This window comes from Panthera leo, chromosome D1 (assembly GCF_018350215.1).
Source record: "Panthera leo isolate Ple1 chromosome D1, P.leo_Ple1_pat1.1, whole genome shotgun sequence".
In the NCBI taxonomy this organism is placed as follows: Eukaryota; Metazoa; Chordata; class Mammalia; order Carnivora; family Felidae; genus Panthera; species Panthera leo.
Window position 1 is genome coordinate 114,156,180 of NC_056688.1, and position 19,649 is coordinate 114,175,828.

The 19,649-nt window shown below is 62.6% G+C and overlaps 1 long non-coding RNA gene across 1 annotated transcript; it reads right to left on the minus strand.

The window, feature by feature from the left end:
- Positions 1–14,164: 14,164 nt before the first annotated feature.
- On the minus strand, positions 14,165–15,267 carry LOC122201136. The gene is made up of 2 exons (XR_006194097.1): positions 14,682–15,267; positions 14,165–14,407 (listed from the first exon to the last, which is right to left on the minus strand). It is a non-coding gene; the product is annotated as an uncharacterized LOC122201136 (long non-coding RNA).
- Between the last annotated feature and the right edge of the window lie 4,382 nt (positions 15,268–19,649).

The following is a 19,649-nucleotide window of genomic DNA, read 5'->3' on the forward strand; positions in this document are numbered from 1 at the left end:
CCACTCCCCAGGCATAACCCCTGGAGTAGCTCGCCGCTTCCCTGCAGCCCTCGTGTGCATGCCAGCGGGCGCACCATGGACACACCACACGATGGCTTTCCTTCCCAACAGAAATGGGGGTCTAGCTCTAGAGCGTGATGCAGCTAGCTTTTTATTTATTATTCAAATAATTTGTTGAAGGAATACACACGCGTGCTACAAGGACCAAAGGCCCCCACGGGTATCTGGTGGAAGGCACCGGTGCGACTCACCCACGTTCGTCCCCAACCACTGGGTTCCCACCAGGGCGGCCGGGCTGCTGCGGCTTACGTGTGTCTGCGCTGACTGCAGCGGGACGAGTGCCGGCTCTGGGCTCCGTCAGCCGCGACAGCCCGGGTTGAGGTTACTCCACCCTGTGTGGTCACAGCCACAGCTCCGACCGTTCAGGCAGGGCTCTCCTGGGACAGATTTTTAGACAGGACTCCTCTGGGTCACTCCAACGCTCGCTTGGCCATCACTATAACAGCAGCCCCTGGGTACTGAGCTCACTCTGCCAAGCATCGCTCCAGGTTATTTCCCGGGAACGTATCTCCCCATGTCCAGGTGAGCGGTCGGACCGATCGGTGACCTCACAGAGCATCGGACCCTTCTCGCGGGCCTGGCCTGCTTATTCCTAGGGACGCTTCCCAATTTCCAAGCAGCAGAGAGCCCAAGCCAGTGACACGGGCCCGACCCGCGTGGGTGCGTGTGAGCACGTGTGCGCGTGTGTGCGTGCAGAATGCGTGTGTTTCAGGAGCCGGGAGAGAAGAGGAAGCAGGAGGTGGGGGGGGGGGTGCTGAGCTGGCCCCTGTCTGGGGGCTGCCAGAGGAGGCAGGGTCCTTGAGTCCAGCATCCTAGGAGCCCTCAAGAGGCTGAAAGCTAGAAGCCTTGGGCTGCCGCTAAAGCAAGGCTATTTTTAGCTCAAGAACATCTATTTATAAGTCTGGCAGCCCCTTGGAGTCAATAAAACCAGGACTGGAAGAAAGCTGTCTCAAGCACCGCGTGGTCTCTCCCACTCTCCCTAAGGCAGGAGAGCACCTGCAGGTACAGGAGGCAGGGTGATGGGGCCTCTCCCAGGCTGGCCGGGGCTGGGGCACAGAAGGCCAGAGGACACTGGGTGGGGGGGGGGGGTGCATAAGAATTCAAGCGGGGTGGGGGACACCTTTTGCCAAGTTGACCAGGCAAGGGGAGGTCAACCTGCCCAAGAGCTGAACCAAGCAGGTAGTGAGGCCAGACCGGAACACCGGTGGGCTGGCCTCCACCTGCTCCTGGCCACACGGCCCGGTGCCCATCACAAGGGGTCTTCTGTAAACACTGGGCATCCTGCCGGTTTCTGCCTCTTGCTCCCCTGCCTCCCTAGGTCAAGAGCTTCAGGCTCTTGATGGGTCTTGGGTGGGTGAGTTGACTGGTCAGTAAAGGCCCAGACTGGTGTGGGTCTGGGCCTGTGGGTTGTGATGCTTTCGGCCGGGGGTACCCGGGGCCCTCACCTGGCCCGCACTGCTTGGTGGCCCCCACGGGGCCAGGGTTGTGGCCACACCGGCCCTGCCAGTCCCTACGATGACCACAGGACACACCTCAGCAGCAGCCATAGGGGCACTTGGAGGGACACTTACTGCTCACAGGTCCTGGCAGGTGCACACACACACCTGGGGCCACAGGGCAAGGTCACGGGGAGAGAGGGAGGCAGCGTCTCTAACTTTTTGGGGTTGAGGGTGGCGGCTGGGGTTTCTGGAGTGGTCAGTTATCAAGGTCACCCAGGGCTTTCTAGAGGGAATTTCACGGGTGGGGCGGCCTGGCTCTGGCTCTTTATCGAGTTGGGTAGCTGGCAACGTGCTTATGTGAGATGGGTGTCTCTGAAGTGACTGCCTCGGCAGTGAAAGGCTTAATGCCAGGCACTTAGATTAACAATCAGAAAAGCTACTCATCGGGCACTTATGCTACAGGGGTGGATGGGTGGGTGGGTTAAATGGTTGGGCAGATGGGTGAATAGGGGTATATGGGTGGTTGGATAGATGAGTGTGTAGATGTACGGATGGATGGGTAAAAGGGAAGACGGATGGGTGGACAGCAGGTTGACGGATGGGTAAACGGAGGCAGCAAGAAGGAGGGAAAGAAGGTAGGTGAGTAGTAACATGACACGGTGCACTTCTGCTGGTCTACCTGATATTAGAGCTGGGTGCTAACCTTCATTCTACCGCCAGATTGTATGCAGGCTCCTAGTCCTTGCTTATAGAAGATGGGCAGTAAGTGTCCAGTGTAAAACCCACAGCTCAGAGCCGGAGACTACCGTATAGACCCAGTTCAACCCTCCCCGAGGCCCAAGGAGGTGTTAGAAGAGAGACAACCGGCCCAAAATGGAGTCACCTGTGCTAAGCTCCCAACCAGCAAACAAGACTTAACATCTAACCCAACTGCACTTTCAGCCCCTCCCAGGAGTGAACTCAGTCTGGAATTTCCTGGTCAGCACCAGTGAGGTCATCTGCCGGATCAGACCCCTCCCTTCCTGAAACAATCCACTCGTTCAACCTCCTTGTCCCCTCCAGCCCTTCTGCCCAGAAAAACCTTCCATTCTATACAACTCCTCAGAGCTTCTTTCTACCTGCTAGGTGGGGTGTTGCCCAATTCGTGAATCTTTGTATAAAGCTGATTCCACCTTCAAATTTATCCAGTCGAATTTTGTGTTTTAGCAAAGGGAACTGACATTCCGACGTCCCCCAGAGTTGGGACAGAGTCGGGGTAGGCTGTTTCCTGATCTCTGGGTGCCACTCATCCCAGCTAGCAGTCCCTGGAGGTGTCCTGAATGGGGCCAGCCTCAGTGGCGCCTCAGGCCCCTTCCAGCTCAGACCCTGCTTCTGAGGTTCAGACCTGAGGGGCTTAGAGGAGGGGAAGCTTGAAGCCACTGGTTCTCAGGAAGGTGGGGGGCTGGCCTCTGAAAGCCAGATTGGATTTGGAGCCATGTGTAGAGGGGACAATGCAGCCAGACCACAGAGAAAGGGTGGGGGTGGGGCTGCATGCTCCAGCGGGGCGGAAGCTGACTGCCTCTGGCCAATGGGTCCAATGGGAGGTGCAGTGCGAGGCTCAGAATACCCGTGGGAGGGGGTGTTGGGAGGTTGACCTGTTCTCCAGAAAAGTGGTCCTTCCTGAGAAGCCACAGGGCCTCCAAGGGTCAGAAAAAATGGAAACTGTCAGGGGCGCCTGGATGATTCAGTCGGTTAAGCGTCTGACTTCAGCTGGGGTCGTGATCTCACGGTTGTGGGTTCAAGCCCCGCATCCAGCTCTGTGGTTCAGAGCCTGCTTGGGATTCTCTCTCTCTCTCTCTCTCTCTCCCCTGTCTCTCTCTGCCCCCTCCCAATCGAGCTTTCTGTCTCTCTCAAGATAAATAAACTCTTAAAAAAATGGAAACTGGCAGTTGGGTGTCCCATTCTCCAGAAAGGGGTGCTGGACAGACAGGCCGACTGCCAGTGGAACTTCACAGGGCATGTCTTGTGCACCTAGCATGAGCACTCGGGAAACAGTTCTCCCTCCATGGAGGGGCTCCTTCAGCCAACCCCCCAGAGTAATCTCAGCCTTCGGTGGGGGGGGGGCGGTGGCTAGGCTGACAAGACAGTCCCAGGGCCTCCTCCCCGCCCTGGGGTTGGGGGTGTCTCCAGATAGAAGGTCATCTCTGAAGGAGTGGCCAGGCTTTGACAAGGGTGCCGATAGCTTGATGAAGGCAAGGGGACAGGAGTGGTTCCCCAGAGGACAGACCCGAGGCAGGCAGGCAGGAGGGCACCAGGCTGAGATGCAGGGGCCAGTGCCCAGAACCTGAGGAAGCCTTGGTGGGCTGGGGAAGGACAGTGCCCCATTGCCAAAACACACACAGGCCACAGGGCAGGGTGATGCCAGGGGCAGGCCTTTGCTAACCGGGCAGGTGCCTGGAGAGAGCCCCTCTAGCCTTTCCAAACCGAGCAAATCTTCCAAGGACCGTGTTCCTGGGGAGCACCAGGGGAAGGGAAGGGCTGGGGGGCGGGGCCTCAGGAAGAAGAGCGGTGGGCGGCGCGGGACCCCAGTAAATCGGACGGGACTAGAACACACTGGCGTTCGGACGAGGGGCCTTCATTCCGGAGGGAAGAGGCAGAGGCCACGGCGGGCTGCCCTGTGCAGCCCGGTGGGAGGCTGCACCCCTTTTCTTTGCAAACACCAAAGGTGAAACCAGAGCGGCAAAGGCCTTTCCTCAAGGCAGCCCAGAGGGGTAGTTCTGAGGACCGAAGGGAAAGTTGCCCCCTTGCCGCCACCACCCCTGCCCCCATCTCGAATGAAGGGGCTGTCTCCCCCAAGCCTGCCTCGGGTGATGCCGCGCCCAAGGTGGGATCCGCCACACCCCGGGGCACTCACGCACACCTGGGGCAGCCCGGGGCCCAGCAGGCCAGGTAGCTGCCCAGGCGGGGGTGGTGGCGCCCTTGGCTTGGGGCCGGCGGGAGCCAGACTCAGCCTGACGCAATTGGCGGACGTAGCTATAAATAGCCAAGGAGAGCTTGAAATAGAAGTGGGGGAAGAGAAGGGGGAGGGGGCCGGACTCCTGGAGCCGGTAGAGGGGAGAAAAGGCCAGAGCGCCCGAAGCCAAGAGGAGGAAGACAAAGCCGGGTCCTAGAGCGCCCCACCCCCACCCAGCCTGTCTAAGGGGGTGTTTGCGCACAGAAGCAGCTGGGGAAGAAGGGTGGAGTCAAGAACCCTGCCGGCCCAGGGCGGGGGTGGCGACCGAGGGCCACAGCCCCCGCTGCCTGTCCCAGGTGGAGAGTTGGACCCTCTTGATGCCTAACGGGACGGGATTCCGTGCCCCTCCTTCCTCAGCCCCCTCTCCAGTTTAGCCCCTGACCCAGGAGCCCCTTCCAGCACCCCTCACACAGCTCCCAGGGACTGAACTAGTCTGCCCAGGAGGGGGCTCCACTAGGCGTCCCGTGCTTGCAAGGTGGAGCCCCAACGTGCTCTGGGCTCAGAGGCAGGAGGACCTGTCCAAGGCCATGCTGGGCTGATGCCGAGCGGCGATCTTTTCTCTCTTCCACCTGTTTATTTGGAGGGTCTGGGGACTTAGTCCAAGACGGGGAACCACAGGCCTGCAGGGCTGAACCCCCACAGTGAGGCCCAGAGGTGGAAGGGAGAAACCCAGGGCCTGCTCTCTGCACTCCCGCCCCTCCCCGTGATCTCTGCCCAGGTTCCTGCCCCAGGACACCCCCCGCCACGCGCCCGCCCCTCTCTGCTCCCGATCTGTTGGTGGTCAGCCTTGGGGAGGAGCGTGGGCAGGCTGGTGGCCGGGTGGCAGGCGTTAGGGCTGATAAAGAACGAGGGGACGTCGCAGGCGCAGCAGATCAGGCCCTTCTCCACAAGTGGGCCCTAACGGGAAACTGCAGGAGGGGCAGGCTGGGGTGGGGGAGGCGGCGCTCGGCCCTCACCTCTCCCGGCAGGTGGTTGGCTGCCCCACCCTCCCCGAAGCCGAGGACCCAGTTGGAGAAGGGGGCAGCCGCTCCGCCAGGGGGAGGACGGGAGCGGCCCCGGCGGCGCGGGCGGGGCCGCTGGGATGAACGGTGACGTCAGCCCAGGTGAAGGGCCGCTCGGGGCCTGGCAGCTGGCGCGGGAGCAGCCGGCCTCTGGTCCTGGGCTCCCCCGGGAGCGCCCCCACCGCACTCCGGCCCCCGGGTCCTCCTCCCTAGAGGCCCGATCCCACCCCCCCCCCTCCCCGCGCCCGCACTGCCCCCCGCAGCCCCGGGCTCCGAGGGTCGAGAGGTTGTGCGCGGTGGGGGCGCCGCGCCGCCCGCGATGAGCTCACGCCGGGAAGGGCCGCGCCCACTCCTGGACGCCCGCCCGCCAGGCCGGCCGCGGCGCCCTTCATCCTCAAAGCGCCGCGCGGGTGCTCCCAGGGCTCCCCCCCCCCGCCCCCGCCCCCGCCTCCGCGCGCCCTCGTCGGCCCGCTAAGAGCGCAGGGCTGGCGCGCAGAGCACCTGCTCGGCGTGGGAGCCCGAGGCCCGCGCGCCCCCACCCCGCGCTCCAGTCCTGGCCCCGGGTGGCCGAACACCTGCTGGGCAGGGCGGCGAGCGTCCCCCCAGAGGGTGCCTTTCAGACCCGGGGTCGCAGCGTGCGTTCCTCTGGGCCTCGGGCTCGGATCTGGCCCCGCGGGCCACCCTCCTCGCGCTCCCGGAGCCGCGAGGGCCGACGGCAGCCCGGCAGCGCCATCTGCTGCCCGCGCCCGCGAAGAGGGGGCGTCCGGGTTGCCAGCCGAGTAGCCCCCAGCCTGTGCACATCCCACCTGGGGGGAGGGGGGGGAGGTTGGGTCTCCAGCGGCCTTGAGCCCCGAGGCTCCCACCCGCCCCTCTTCTGAGGGCCTCTCCTCGTCCCAGCCTCAACTGCCCTTGAGCCGCTCTGGGGCTCCGGGCCCCACAGGAAGGTCAGCCACACCCGTGGCTCCCGGGACACTCGTGCAGTCGAATGCCCCAGCGGTATCACCAGTCAGATTTCATCCTCGACCTTCAGACCGGGAAATGCCAACACCGGCTGGATCTCAACACCTCCAACTCTCTTCCCTGCCCCAGCCCTCACCCCTGCAGCTCTAGTAAGCAGTACTGGTTATTGTTCTTGACTCTTACCTGCCTCACCACCCCCCCCCCCCCAACCTCTGCACCTCTCACTGGATGGTTCCACCTGCCGCCACCCCCACCCACCCATCCTCCAGGGCTGTCTACAAAGCACCCTCCTTTTCTCTTCCTAGAAGGTGCCCCTCCCCTGGTCTGCAGGCATATTCCATGCCCTCAGCGGCCTCACCCGGTCCTAGATGCGTGGCCTTGCTAGGGTCCCCTCCTTGGTGAGGGGACACACAGTGTCCCCCTCTGCTGGGGCTTGCCTCTGTCCCCCACTGTCCAGCAGAGCCTAAAACTGAGAGTCCCCAACTCTGCCCCCACTCTCCATGGGATTCTCCCTATGTCTATGTCCAAATGTCCCCTTTTTGTAAGGACACCAGTCATGAGATTAGGATGCACTGTAATCTTATCTTAACTAATTTCATCTGTAAAGACCCTAGTTCCCAATCAGTTCACATTCTGGGGTACCGGGGGTCAGGCTCACACATATCTTTTGTGGGAGGGACACAAACCAGCTTATAACAAGGATCAGTGGAGGGAGGGAGTTACCCACGTGCACTTCAGGACCACCAGGGGGAAGCCACTCAGCCCTCTCGCGCGGCCCTGCCCAGCAGCCTGCCCTGGGCACAAGGCTCTGTAGCAGCGGGTCTGCAGAGCGGCCTCCAGGGCTGACTGGTGACTTTGCAGACCAGAGCAGGAGAGACGTTGATCAGGAAAAGCCATCAGGGGCCATGTGGCTCAGGGCTTCTCACCCGGACACCTTTCAGGGTCACCTGGCAGCATCTTTGCATGCCGATCCCTGGGCCCCACCCTCACCCCCAAAGTCAGACTCTAAGGGGGGGGGGCAGGCATCTGTGTTGCCAAAGTTCCTCCAGGGAGTTTGCTGTGCTAATTGATGGGGGGATCTAGCATTGGGACCCTAATCTAGTGGTTCTCACCCATCTGATGGAGGGGATGAGGGGTGAACCCGAGCTGGTTAATGGCAGGCCAGGAGGAAGGCCATCTCTTGGCTCCCTCCCAGGCCTGATCCTTCCACTACCACTTGCCCAGGGCCATCATCTAGGGACCCTCAGCCTGCCCTGCCCCAACCAACCCTTGGACTGGAGCTTGGGAAGGCTATGGAATCGATGATGAGGGGGAGGAGCCTTGGGAGTGGAGTGGCCCCTACCCCTGGCCTCAGGCACCTGCACATTCTTCAGGCTGGTTGGAGCCCAAAGCCACCCAGTAAGGGAGGGGTTAGGGAGCGGTCGCGTGGGAACCCCTGAAAGGGGTGGGTGAGAGGCAGTGAGACCTCTGTGGTCCCTGTCACCTTGTTCACCCTCTTCCTCCCCCTCGGGAGGAAGCCCCGACCGGAGAGGGGCTGAGGGCGGCTTTTTAAGGCCCCACTGAGGTCTTTGAGCAGGAGGCCCAGCCATCCCCGCAGTGGCCAAGCTGCAGCCCGAACTGGGGACAGAGCTGGCACCCTGCTGTTCCAGCTCCCTCCGAGGCACCCACTCCCCCCCCCCCCCCCCCCCAGGCCTCCCGGGGCACAAGGCTCCCACCAGGATGGCCTCTGCCACACCGGGCCCGGCTCCTAGCTCTTGGCTGCTGCCAGTGGAGTCCGCATCGGCCCCAGGCCTCCTGAAGAACTCAGCTGGCCGGCCAGCGCCCAGCCCGTCCCATGGGCCCCAGGGGCCCCAGTGGGAAAGGCAGTGGGAGCAGAGCTGGTGGCCTCCTCCCGACCGTGAGTGAGAATCCATGTCCGGCCTGGCTCCACCAACTCCTCACGGAGCCACCCCGGGCAAGTGCCCCCTCGCCGGGCCTCCGTGTCAGCCCATGAGACGGGAGTGGGGGCAGGGAGAGATTTCGCTGCCTTACTTTTCTGCTCCCACCTTGTGTGCATTTTTTTGGGTTTACTAACAAGTACTGGGCCACTGCATAAAAGAGACCCTTCAGCAGCCCTCCAAGTTCCCCCGCCCCCCCCAAGTCCCCCCACCCCTGCCCTCATACAATGGCAGATGAGTGGCAGGGGCCATGCGGCATGCCACCACAGTGAATCCACGGTTCCTGTGACAGGGAACGTGCAAAGATGCCGCCACTTGAAGGAAGCAGTGCCTGGAGGAAGGGGCATCTGACAGAGGCCTTGAGGGATGAGCAGGAGTTCTCTAGAAGGAAGGGCATTGCAGAGAGATGGAACAGCATGTGCAAAGTTCTATAATGTGACAGAGCATACTGGTTCGGGCCACGCAGGTCATTTATTGACCAGGCATCGACCCTGGGTCAGGTGCTCTTTGGGCTACAAAGCGGGGTTAGTGTGGGGAGAAGAATGGGGCTGGGTCCGCCCCTGAGGGTGAAGAGAGCCGACCAGGCCGACACCTCAGAAGGGTTGCTGGGAGGCTGGCATCGCAGATCCAGGAAGGAGTGGCGGTTCTCCCACTGGGTAGAGGTGGCGGGCTGGGTGGCGGGCACAGACCAAAGGGCAGTTCCTAACCCAGCAGGCCAGAGACCTCCCTGCTCCCAGGTATGGCCTGCAGGTGACCCTGTGGGGTTGGGTCCTCAAGGGGCAACCTGAGTGGTCTCCACCTGCTGCCTGCCAGGTACTCTGTCCACGTGAGATGGGGCGGGAGCTGGCAGAAGGCCTCACCTGTATCTGGAAAGACAGTTCTGAGGATGGCTGAGGATGCTGAGAGAGAATAGGCATGATGGTGTGTGTGTGTGTGGGGGGGTGACACTTCCTACCAGGCATTGGGACAGTGGGTCACGGCTTGGCCTGGGAAATCGTGCCACCCTTCCACTCTTGCCGCCTCCTCTTGCGGGGGCTCCCCTGGGCCCTGTCTTCCAACCCCGGCCCCTCTTGAGCCTGCTCTGGTGGCTGGAGAAGATCCTGCTGGGGTCAGGGCACCCCAGCCCCTGGATGCCTCCTCCCCTTTCCTGGAAATAGAGGAAGATGGGGCTTCCTCCAAGCACTTCGCCCCACCCTGGCCTCTGGCAGGGGCGGGGGGGGGACCCCCAGGAGGCGGGGCGGGATGGGGACCTCTCCAAAGGCCAAGGCGGGGCAGGGGCAGGACCTGCTGGGACCTCCGGGTCAGCGCTGGGGGAAGGCTGAAGACCAGCGCTGGGGCAAGTCGAACAGGCAAAAACACCTGCAGATTCGCCTTCTTTTGAAAAACTGGGAGACCTGGCGAGGCTCGGCCTGGGGTCCTTGGCAGCAATAACCAGTGGGAGATCATCTGGATCTTGGGGGCCTTTGCTGATGGGACAGGGGAGCCAGGAGAAACTTACCTTCTTGAGGTCATTTCTTGCCGTCCTGAGCTGGACGGCAGAACAAACAATAAAATGGAAAACGTCCCCGTCTGCGGGAGAAAATCCACCCGATATTCAGGCCTGTGAAGGCAGGACACGTTTTCCGTGCTTAGTCTTCTGCCGCAGAGGGTCCAGGAAGAGGGAGTTCTTCTAGGAGTGAAGGTCCAGGGAGAGCCGAGGTTAGCAGAGCCTTTGAAAATCCCAACAGGTGGGGCACCTGGGTGGCTCAGTCGGTTAAGCGGTTAAGCGGTTAAGCAGCCGACTTCAGCTCAGGTCATGATCTCACAGCTCGTGATTTCGAGCCCCGCGTCGGGCTCTGTGCTGACAGCTCGGAGCCTGGAGCTGCTTCGGATTCTGTGTCTCCCTCTCTCTCTGTCCCTCCTCCGCTCATGCTCTGTCTCTCTCTGTCTCAAAAATAAAGAAACATTAAAAAAAATTAAAGAAAATCCCGACGGGAGATTCAAGCGAGTGGAATTCAAGTGATTCACCATTTGGGTGGGGAAAGTTCCAAGTCCCGCCTTAATGATTCATTCCTTAAAAAAGAAGCTTGCCTGTCACCTCAGAAATTGGTGTTTAGTTAATGACAAGTCACATCTAGATTAATAACATTCGGCAGATCTATAAGTCTTTGGGGACTTCCAGAGTCCCATCTAAATCCCAGGGCAAGCATGTCATATGTGACTAAGGAACCACCCCTGTTACGGGCTGAACTGTGTGCCCCAGAAGAGGCATGTGGGTGTCCCAACCCCCGGACCCTTTGAATACGACCTTATTTGGAAATAGGGTCTTTGCAAGATAAGACGCGGTCATTAGGGTGGCCCTGACCCGATGGCCGGTGTCCATATGCAAAGAGGGAAGTTTGGACTCAGACACAGAACCCACGCAGGGGGAAGGCGGTGTGGAGAGGGCGGCAGAGAGAGGGGCGAGCGGTCCACAAGCCAGGGAGTGCTGGCAGTCACCAGACATGCAAGGAAGATCCTGCTGCCACCTCTATTCCGACTCCCGGGCCCCAGGACTGTGGAGCCATGCACTCCCATGGTTTTAAGCCACCCAGTCTGTGGCCGTTTATTACAGCAGCCATAGGAAACTGACATAGCCTCCCACCAAAATCCGAATTTGTTTTTTAACTAAAGGTTGGATCTCCACCCAGAAGTCCCAAAGTGACAGCCAGTATCCTGGGGGGAGGGGGTGGCTGGCACATCATCCGAACTCAAGCGTAACGATGAGACTTCGGACGGTGAAGAAAACACGAGAAGTCCTTCATTCGAAAGGTCCCACCCTTCTTTAGGTGCCGGATGCCCTCAGGTGAATAAGCAAGGTGGATTCCGGGAGCGGAGGCACTGGCCGGCGCTGGTTCTCCGTGGGTGCCGGCTGGCAGAAGCTGTGAGCAGGGGCGTTGCAGTCACCTGCACGTTCCAGGATGGATGAGGAGAAGGAAGGAGACCTGGGAATGCCGGGGGGGGGGGGGGGGGGGGGGGGGGGGGAGGGGGGGACAGACCCAGCCCTCAGGCGTCCCAGGGTGTAACCTGGGCCAGCGTGCTGAGCCACACCTGTAAGAGAGATCCCTGAGGGCCCCCGTCTGGGGGGGTAGCGGCGGGGTACACGGAGCATGAGCCTGGTGCCTGGCTGGTGGCGAGCACCCCGGAAGCGATCCCAGGCGATATCGGTTATTGGTGTCCCTATCGCTACCTTGGCCCTGAGCCCTGGCTGCCCCACGGGCCCCAAGTCCTCTCCCTCAGCACCTAAGCCAAGTGCACCACCAAGGGCTTCCTGCTTTCTGCAGGGGGAGGGCGCTGAAGCCACTGTCGCCCAACACCCAGGGAGGAGAGCCCTGCTGGGAAGCAGGGCACAGTGGGAAGATGGGGGGCTTGGGAGCAGAAGGTTCTGGGATCCCACCCCCCTTGGGCCGGTCCCCGCCCCTCGAGGTCTCCTGCCTGACGACCACCGCCCAGACGCCGTGGGGTTTAAGTGAAGGAGCGCGTACAGGGCAAAGCTGGCCCGCTGTGGGTCTGCAGGAGGGCGTCTCGGTGTTTGCTAAGGGCTTAGGAGGGTTGATGCCGCAGGAAAGACACAGCGGCCACCCACCACGGAAGCTCTCATGGGACTGGCTTCCTGAGTACCCCTTCCCAAAGTGTTCCCCCCCCCCCCCCCAGGCCAGCTTCTCAGACAAGCAAACGCTGACCCTCTGGGGTGGTGGGAACGGAAGGGGCTGCCGCACCCAGCCTGCCACCCCCCCCCCCCCCCCCCCCCCGCCCCGGCCCCCCGCTGCTCCTGCACTGCCGGCGCGCACCCTCAGCCTTACTTGGGACTGTACCCGGCACAGGAACCCGCTCGGGAGGCAAGAGGGAGCCATTGTTCTCCGGCCTCCAGAGTGGAGGAGAATGTGTGTCACGAGGCGCGCCCGGTGCCAAGGCCTCGTGGCGGGGCGGCCAAGCACAGGGAGGGGGTGCCCTGGACCGACCCAGGCTGTGGGCAGGGGCCCGGTGGAGGGCAGTGAGTGAGCCCGAGGGACAGACAGGGTCAGTCCAGACAGAGGCAGTGAAAGAGGAGGGAGGGCCCCGGGTCAGCCGTTGAGCAGAGACCCCGCTTTCCTCTGAGACTAGGCCGCGCGTTCACGCTTCTGCTACAGGTGTCAGCCTCCACCCGCAACAGGACCATTTCCCTGGGGGGAGTTCCTGCCGGTCCTCGTCTAGAGCAAAGCAGAATTGGGCAAACCAAGCCCCGTCTCCCGGCCCAGGAGCTCCCGGCTGGCACGGCCCCTTGGAATCTGGGCAGAAGGCGGGTGCCTGGTGGAAAAGGTGAGGTTGTGGACTGGAGCCTGTATTAGTAAGAAAGGAACACAAACTGGGTGGCTTAACACGACAGAAATTCGTTGTCCCACAGTTCTGGAAATCGGAGCCCCCAAGTCTTTCGGGCGGGCAGGGCTGGTTCCTCCCGAGGCTGTGAACGAGGATCCGGCCCAGGCTACCCCCGGCTCGTCCTCCCCTGTGTCCTCACGCTGCCTTCCTAACCCTCGGCTCCCGCTTCCTCCCTTTTTATGAGGACACCTGTCATACTGGATTAGGTGCCCACCCTCGTCTCTGTGTCCTCATCCGAACTAATTTAATCTGCAATTACTCTCTTTACAGGGAAGGTCCCATCCTGTGGTCGTGGGGGCAGGGGACACCCAGCATTCTTTGTCCCTATCATTGGTGTTATTGTGTCTGACGTATTATATGTCTCATTTTTTCCCATTGACTGTCGGCTCTCAATAGCCTGTAAGCTCCATGGGGGTAGATTCTTGTCTGCTCTGTCTGCCCACCGTATTCTGAGCACCTTACGAGTGCCTGGCATATACTTGGCACTCAGTACTTATTTGCCAAATGAATGAAGGAATGAATGGAAAGAAGGAAGAACGGATTGAAAATCCTACAAGTCCGGGGTGCCTGGGTGGCTCAGTCAGTTAAGCGTCCAGCTTCAGCTCAGGTCACCATCTCGCAGTTCGTGGATTCCAGCCCCGCGTCAGGCTCTGTGCTGACAACTGGGAGCCTGGAGCCTGCTTCTGATTCCGTGTCTCCCTCTCTCTCTGCCCCTCCTCTGTTCACGCTGTCTCTCTCTCTCTCTCTCAAAAATAAATACACATTAAAAAAAAAAAGAAAAGAAAATCCTACAGGTCCACCTCCTGCTTAAATAGACCGCAAGCAGAGCTTTGTGGCCAGAGAAGTCACAGACGGGCATGCCACCGCCCAAGACCTGAAGGACACAGACAGCGAGGTTCCTGTCATTCTCATCCTCCCCCCGCCCGCGCAGGAGGTGGAGGGGCGTCGGTGATTGACAGTGTGCTTGCAAGTTCAAAAGACACGACTCCAACCGCGGCTGTCCTTCGAGATGTGGTGTCCTTCCTGGAGCAGGTCGGCACATTTGTTACACAGCTACGGGTCTCATGGACGCGACGCGCCCCGCCTCAGAGCAGCGCGCTGTCCTGTGGCCAGACCAGCAGTGTGCCCCTGCCTTCATGCCGCGGGGTCAGATCGTCTCCTGTTTTCCATCCCAGTTTGGTCCACACAGATTCTGACCGTCTCGGCACGCCTCAGGGTCTCACACCATTCCACCGGATGATAGCTTCATGCCAATAGGCCGTGGAGCCCAGGACTTGGTGAAATTTCGGGAGTTCAGTGGTCCGGGAATGTCAAGATATCCCCTGCAAAGTGGAGGACAAATCTTTATGCCTTGATGACCGTAACGACAGGAAGAAGACAGACATCCGGACGAGGGTATCAATTAGGTAATTGCCTTTTACTTCAAGTAACGGCAACAGGGAAGAACAGTGACGTAATCAAGAGTTTTTTCTCTTAAAAGGAGTCCAGAGGCAAGAAGTTCGGGACTGCTGTGGGGGGGTCCCAGAGCGGAAGCGGGAACCCCATTCTGTCCTGCTCCTCTGCCTCCTGGTCCTGGCAAGCACTAATGGAAGAGAGAGATGGGGGGGGGGGGTCCCGGGTTTTGGAGCAAAGCCATGTCACCTGAAAAAATAAATGGCGAGTCTTTGAGATGCAAGTTTTGGCTTGCCACCGGGCACAATTCAAACTGTACATCAGACGGAGGGGGGGGGGTGCCACACGACCATGCGATCTGAGCTGCCCATTAGGGACTGGGTGACATGGGCCGTAAAGTGGGGTGTGCCTAGCCATGCGCCATCATCAAGGGAAAGGGGATTGACCTTGAGCCCGGGGAAATTGCCAGGAGCAGGTAGGCCACACTCCCCATAGGCCCGGTCACACCTGCCCGCTTCCGCACCTCCAGCCTGCACCGGTGAGCTCTCGAAGTTTCCTATGACACATCTGGCAAGGGTTACTCCCATTTCTCCAGCAAAGACGCTGAGTCACGGGCACATTAAGCAACGTGTCCAAGTCACCCGGCGGGTTCGAGAAGAGCTGGGGTCTGACTTTCCGATTACCGAGGGGACGAGGGGACGTAGTTCGGCCGGTACACGGCGGGGGCAGGAAGGAAGACGGATGTGACCGCAGCCCCTCCCAGGAGTCCCATGCCCGGGGGAGCCGGTCGGCGAAGACGGCGGTGGCCCGAGGCCGGCGGGGTCAGCGGGAGCTCGGAGTCCCCCGGGATGGCCGTCTAGGTCGCCGCACCAGGTGGAGGTGCAGCCTGACGAGGGGCTGGCGGAGGGCAGGGTCGTGAGAGCAGGCCACGGCCTCCCGTCGGGTCGCAGAGATGAGGTCCCTGGTGCGGGGCTGCGTGTCCTTCCTTTCCGAGATATGACGGACTCGGCGACTCTCCTCTTCTGCCATCTGTCTCCTCCCCACTTCAGGGGTAGTCGGTGGCCAGGGTTGCACACGACGCAGGGGCGTTACGGTCGCAGAGCGCGCCTTTCCCCCCCCCCCCCCCCCCAGCAGTGTGGGCGCGGGGACAACGCGGTTAGGGCGAAGCAGCGAAACCGGGCGGCCTCGGGCCTCCCCTCCGGGGTCCTCGCCTCGGCAGGCGGGGTGCGCCCCCCTCTCCAGAAGCCTCCGGCCCCTGGCTCAGCCGAGGCGCGGGAGCGGGAGCGGGAGCGGGAGCGGGGCGACCCCAGCCGGCAGCCCTTGGGCCCCGTGCGGCCACCCCGCCGTCCCCGCCGGCCCTCCTTCGCAGGGGGGAGCGGGGGGGAGGCAGCCGTGCCAGGCGGGGGGTCCCCGCGGGCCGTCGGCCACTGTCACCGCCACAACGGCGGAGGACGGCGGCTCGCCCGAGTCGCCCGCGACCCGGCCCCGTCTTCTTGCTCCCCGGTCTTGGCGGCAGCCGCCCCCGCCCCCCGACGTGGCCCCAGCTGGCTCCGGTGCCTCGGGCATCGCGCCCCTGCACAAGCCCCGGGCGCCCCGGCACCTCTCTTCGGAGGCTTCTGGAAGGGAAGCCCGCGGCCTCCCGGTTTCCCCGGTGACCTCAACACGACCCTGGCCTCCCGCTGCCGCAAGGGACGCTGGGAGGACACGGGGTCGCCGCCGGCCCTCGGCTCTGGGGACGGCGGGACAGCGGGGGCTCACCAGGCCCGTCGCCTGGTCCCAGAAGCCGCCCCCCACCCCGCCCCCGCCCCCGCCCCCGGCCGCGCCGCGAGCTGCCGCTGTCCCCCCCCCCCCCCCCCGGGGCTCCCCTTTCCCTCAGACGCCCCTGCGGGCGACGGCGGGGGGGGGACCCGTCTGACGCGTGAACCGTCGCGTCCTCAGGGACCGCAAGGGGGCATCAGGGGACCTGAGGGGAAGGGACTTGGGGGGGCGGGTCCTCTGACACTGGGAGGGCTGCTTCCCTCGGGCCTGGCGGAGGTCGGTCCCAGTGCAGGGGGACATCCGGGGTTGTGAGGGGACATCTGGGTGTGAAGGGAACATCCGGGGTCTGAGGGGACATCTGTGGTGTGAGGGGACATCCGGGTGTGAGGGGACATCCGGGTGTGAGGGGACATCCGGGGTTGTGAGGGGACATCCAAGGTTGTGAGGGGACACCTGGGGTTGTGAGGGGACATCTGGGGTGTGAGAGGACATCCAGGGTTGTGAGGGGACATCCAGGGTTGTGAGGGGACACCTGGGGTTGTGAGGGGACATCCGGGTGTGAGAGGACATCTGGGGTGTGAGGGGACACCCGGGTGTGAGGGGACATCCAGGGTTGTGAGGGGACATCCGGGTGTGAGAGGACATCTGGGGTGTGAGGGGACATCCGGGGTTGTGAGGGGACAGCCGGGTGTGAGGGGACATCCGGGGTTGTGAGGGGACATCTGGGTGTGAGGGGACATCCGGGTGTGAGGGGACATCCGGGGTGTGAGAGGACATCCGGGGTGTGAGGGGACATCCGGGTTGTGAGGGGACACCCGTGTGTGAGGGGACATCTGGGTGTGAGGGGACATCTGGGTGTGAGGGGACATCCGGGGTTGTGAGGGGACATCTGGGTGTGAGGGGACATCCGGGTGTGAGGGGACATCCGGGGTTGTGAGGGGACACCCGTGTGTGAGGGGACATCTGGGTGTGAGGGGACATCTGGGTGTGAGGGGACATCCGGGGTTGTGAGGGGACATCCGGGTGTGAGGGGACACCCAGGGTTGTGAGGGGACATCTGGGGTGTGAGAGGACATCCGGGGTTGTGAGGGGACATCCAGGGTTGTGAGGGACACCCGGGGTTGTGAGGGGACATCTGGGGTGTGAGAGGACATCCGGGGTTGTGAGAGGACATCCGGGGTTGTGAGGGGACATCCGGTGTGAGAGGACATCTGGGGTGTGAGGGGACACCCGGGTGTGAGGGGACATCCAGGGGTGTGAGGGGACACCCGGGTGTGAGGGGACATCCAGGGTTGTGAGGGGACACCCGGGTGTGAGAGGACATCTGGGGTGTGAGGGGACATCCGGGATTGTGAGGGGACAGCCGGGTGTGAGGGGACATCCGGGGTTGTGAGGGGACATCTGGGTGTGAGGGGACATCCGGGGTTGTGAGGGGACATCCGGGTGTGAGGGGACATCTGGGGTGTGAGAGGACATCCGGGGTGTGAGGGGACATCCGGGGTGTGAGGGGACATCCGGGGTGTGAGAGGACATCCGGGGTTGTGAGGGGACATCCGGGGTTGTGAGGGGACATCCGGGTGTGAGGGGACATCTGGGGTGTGAGGGGACATCCGGGGTTGTGAGGGGACATCTGGGGTTGTGAGGGGACATCCGGGGTTGTGAGGGGACATCTGGGGTGTGAGAGGACATCCGGGGTTGTGAGGGGACATCCGGGGTTGTGAGGGGACATCTGGGGTGTGAGGGGACAGCCGGGGTTGTGAGGGGACATCCGGGGATGTGAGGGGACATCCGGGTGTGAGAGGACATCTGGGGTGTGAGGGGACATCCGGGATTGTGAGTGGACAGCCGGGGTTGTGAGGGGACGTCTGGGGGTATGAGGGGACATCCGGTGTGAGGGGACATCTGGGGTGTGAGGGGACATCCGGGGTTGTGAGGGGACATCCGGGGTTGTGAGGGGACATCCGGGTGTGAGAGGACATCTGGGGTGTGAGAGGACATCCGGGGTTGTGAGGGGACATCCGGGGATGTGAGGGGACATCCGGGTGTGAGAGGACATCTGGGGTGTGAGGGGACACCCGGGATTGTGAGTGGACAGCCGGGTTGTGAGGGGACGTCTGGGGGTATGAGGGGACATCCGGTGTGAGGGGACATCTGGGGTGTGAGGGGACATCCGGGGTTGTGAGGGGACATCCGGGGTTGTGAGGGGACACCCGTGTGTGAGGGGACATCCGGGGTTGTGAGGGGACATCCGGGTGTGAGGGGACATCCGGGGTTGTGAGGGGACATCCGGGTGTGAGGGGACATCGGGGTTGTGAGGGGACACCCGGGTGTGAGGGGACATCCGGGGTTGTGAGGGGACATCCGGGGTTGTGAGCGGACGTCTGGGGGTATGAGGGGCCATCCGGTGTGAGAGGACATCCGGGGTTGTGAGGGGACATCCGGGGTTGTGAGGGGACAGCCGGGGTTGTGAGGGGACAGCTGGGGTTGTGAGGGGACAGCCAGGTTGTGAGGGGACATCCGGTGTGAGGGGACATCTCGGGTGTGAGGGGACAGCCGGGGTTGTGAGGGGACACCCGGGTATGAGGGGACATCTGGGGTGTGAGGGGACATCCGGGGTGTGAGGGGACATCCGGGATTGTGAGTGGACAGCTGGGGTTGTGAGGGGACGTCTGGGGGTATGAGGGGACATCCGGTGTGAGGGGACATCTGGGGTGTGAGGGGACATCCGGGGTTGTGAGGGGACATCCGGGTTGTGAGGGGACATCCGGGGTTGTGAGGGGACAGCTGGGGTTGTGAGGGGACAGCCAGGTTGTGAGGGGACATCCGGTGTGAGGGGACATCTCGGGTGTGAGGGGACAGCCGGGGTTGTGAGGGGACAACCGGGTTGTGAGCGGACGTCTGGGGGTATGAGGGGACATCCGGTGTGAGGGGACATCTGGGGTGTGAGGGGACATCCGGGGTTGTGAGGGGACATCCGGGTTGTGAGGGGACATCCGGGGTTGTGAGGGGACAGCTGGGGTTGTGAGGGGACAGCCAGGTTGTGAGGGGACATCCGGTGTGAGGGGACATCTCGGGTGTGAGGGGACAGCCGGGATTGTGAGTGGACAGCCGGGGTTGTGAGGGGACGTCTGGGGGTATGAGGGGCCATCCGGTGTGAGGGGACATCTGGGTGTGAGGGGACACCCGGCATTGTGAGGGGACAGCCAGGTGTGAGGGGACATCCGGGTTGTGAGGGGACAGCTGGGGTTGTGAGGGGACAGCCAGGTTGTGAGGGGACATCCGGTGTGAGGAGACATCTCGGGTGTGAGGGGACAGCCGGGGTTGTGAGCGGACGTCTGGGGGTATGAGGGGCCATCCGGTGTGAGGGGACATCTGGGGGTGTGCGGGGACATCCCGGGTTGTGAGGGGACATCTGAGATGTGAGAGGACATCTGGGGTGTGAACGGACCGTCCGTGGCGTGAGGGGACGGTCTGTGATGTGGGGGAACATCCGGGCTGGTGAGGTGACATCGAGGTGTGAGGAGATATCCGGGGGGAGAGGGGACATCCGGGGTGTGACGGGACATCCTGGGGCGTGTGAGTAACCGTCTCGCAGTGGGGAGCGGGGCGTCGAGGCCGCCCTCCGCCCCCATCCCCCGCCACGCCCCGCGCCGGCTCCCTGGCTGGGCGGGCCTGGCCTAGAAGCCGCCGGGACTACGCGTCCCAGCAGGCGGCGCGCGGCGCGTCACTTCCG